Genomic DNA, 3,004 nt, shown 5'->3' with positions numbered 1-3,004 from the left:
CTTACTGCCTGCCTTTCAACTTATGCCTGTCATTCATGTGAGTGTCTCAAACAGTACTTATTGGTTTCAACTGTGTTTAATAAATACACTGCAGATGGATCCCTCTGTATCAGCCTCCTCATTACAGTTCTAATGCTGGGCAGCAACTTACATTTTGCTTTCGAAGTGTTGTGAATGAAGCTGGGACGAATGTCCGTGTGTGCCCAGTAGAAACGAGGCAGCCGGGCACGGAAGAAAACACTCCATGCCAATGCTGCTGTAACTTTCACTCATTGGGACATGTTTCTCTGCCTGCGTCAAGCCCAGCTGATGTCCCGCCCCCGAGAGCCATATACTACACCGTGATTGGTGGGTTCATTCAGCTTTACACACAAAACTTTAAAGTGCCATCCTTATCAAACTCGCGGGCCGCACTAACATTAAACTTTCAAATTAAGACGGGGGCCATGCTATCATCCCACGGGCCGCATTTGGCCCGCGGGCCGCGAGTTTGACACCCTTGCTTTAATGCATTCCTGCATTGGGCTCTCACATATACTCTGTGCTACTTCACAGTCGTGGTGGGCAGTCTCGTGCTGAAACCAGTCAACCAATCACAACAGACTCAGTCATCCGACCAATTACCGCAGCATCATGCAATGGAGGGGTTTGGGAACAAATGAATCGCTGAACAAATCATATGGGAGTCGTTAGGATATTTAGGTAAAAATATATATGCATATTACAAGACAATGAAAAGGGTTTTTTGACCTTGCATGCATATCAGTCTGTTGTTGGAGACCCCCAAAACCAAAATATGACCTTTTATAATGCAAAATAGAGGCTCTTTAAACAGAAATTGGGGGAAAAATATTCATGAGGGCTAATAATTCTGATTTCAACTGTATATATATTTAAGCATGGACACAAGGACAAGATCTGTGAGGTTTTTAGGAAGCCAAAGCAGCATGAAAATCAATGCATTTTTCATAGGGAATATCAGAGTCAGTGCAAGAATGTGCCGTTAACGAGTCTCCTCTTATTCTAAAAGGAGCAAAAAGCGACTGTGTGAGTGTGTGTGTGTGTGTGTGTTTTCTTTGAACACTGAACAAAGCTAATGTGTGCAGATATGAGTATCCACGCTCAGGCTTTGATCGTAATGCGCCGTGTGTGTTGTTCACTACTTTAATATGAGTGTTGCTTCATTGTGTCCTCTTTCAACTTTCAACAAACTCACACACACACATACAAAATCACAACCACAATCGCAGTGTGGGTGTCGGAGAAAGCATTTCATTACTCTGCAATTATGCCTTTATCATAATCAACATGCTGTCAAACAAACACACACACACTTTTGTTCATGCCCGTCACGCTTTTCAAAGATTTGCATGCGGCTTGGTGTTTGTGTGAGCGGAATACAAATAAAAGCTGAAACCTTATAATATTAAAACCACCCAGAACATTCGCCAAATAAAGCGTTTCTGCATTGATTATTGGTCTTTTTATTGATCGTTGGTATTTTTTGGTCTTAATGTTTAAGACACACCTGTATACTGTTTTTTAGTACAATACATTGTTTGTTACTTTTATTTAATTTGTATTTATGTTTACTCTTTCTGACAATGTGAAGCACTTTGGTCTATGCTGGTTGTTTTTAAATGTGCTATATAGTTAATATGGTTATAATATAGTCATATGTGCGCCCTTAGGTGTTCTGATCTAAAAAAGGAGGCGTGTTGAGGCGCATTGATGGCGCGTTGCTATTTTGAGGAACTTAAATAGACTGTCCGATAGACCAGATCAAATAAGGTCTATAGTCCAGCACAGAGCGTGTTAGTTGTGCGCCTTGCTTACACATTGCTTAATACACACAGGGTGTACAGCAATATGCAAATATATTAACAAGTGAAAAAGAATAAATGATTAAAGGATTAAGGATTAAAATAAAAAAAATAAATAAATAATAATAATAAAAATATATAATTTTCTAGCCTACATAAATATAAAAGCCATCCTTACATGCCCTCTTCATCTCGGGGGGCTTTTTCAGTTTATTCTTGACAATTTGCTTTTGTATAATGTTATTATTATTTGCAGTATTATTTATTATATGCAGATTTATATTTGTTTTATTAAAAACAAGCTTAGATTTGTCCACCTGTCAGGTTTTAGACCATATGGGGCACAGCATGTGTATTTGGATATAACTCAGTTTTTTGACCACACTTCGTTATTATTGTTCATTTATTCCTTTGCTTGAAATTAAAACTGAATTTAGAAATAGTTTTGAAACAAATCTTTGCGCTTAATAAATTAAATTAATTATTTATAGGCTAATGGATGTGTATGCGTACAACACGTTTCCATATCCAAGAGAATGAAAGTGAAAGTAAATAATGAGGAGGCTCATCTCTCATTCTCGCGCTGTAGATGCTCTGTTTAACTGTTTTCTCGCTAGTGAAGCGCTTAGTTTTTCCATTTACAAAGTCCGACATGTAAATAGCAAATGCACCATGGCGCGATGCAACTGACTCTTAAAGGGAATGTGAGATGGGACTCTGATTGGTTTATGCTCAAAACACACCTATAACTCATTAAAAGAATAAGCTCAACACTGTTAGACCATGCGCCATGGCGCAAAGTGGATTTTTCCATCCTTAAAATAGCAAAAGTGGATTCTGACATGCCCTTAATGCGTTTGCGCCCTGCACTTTGCACTTTGCACATGGATCATCAAAATAGAGCCCAAAGCTGGCAGAATCTAAAACAGCTGATGGAGTATACACTAACCTGCGCATTATTCAGACACAAGATGGCGCCAAACAGATAAAACACAAAGCTGACAGAAACTAAAACAGCTGATGGAGTATACACTAACCTGCGCATTATTCAGACACAAGATGGCGCCAAACAGTCAAAAACACAAAGCTGATAGAAACTAAAACAGCTGATGGAGTATACACTAACCTGCGCATTATTCAGACACAAGATGGCGCCAAACAGACAAAAACACAAAGCTGAC

Source organism: Danio aesculapii, chromosome 14 (genome assembly GCF_903798145.1).
Source record: "Danio aesculapii chromosome 14, fDanAes4.1, whole genome shotgun sequence".
Taxonomy (NCBI): Eukaryota; Metazoa; Chordata; class Actinopteri; order Cypriniformes; family Danionidae; genus Danio; species Danio aesculapii.
The sequence above is the reverse complement of the archived record's forward strand: the minus strand, read 5'-3'. Positions refer to the sequence as shown.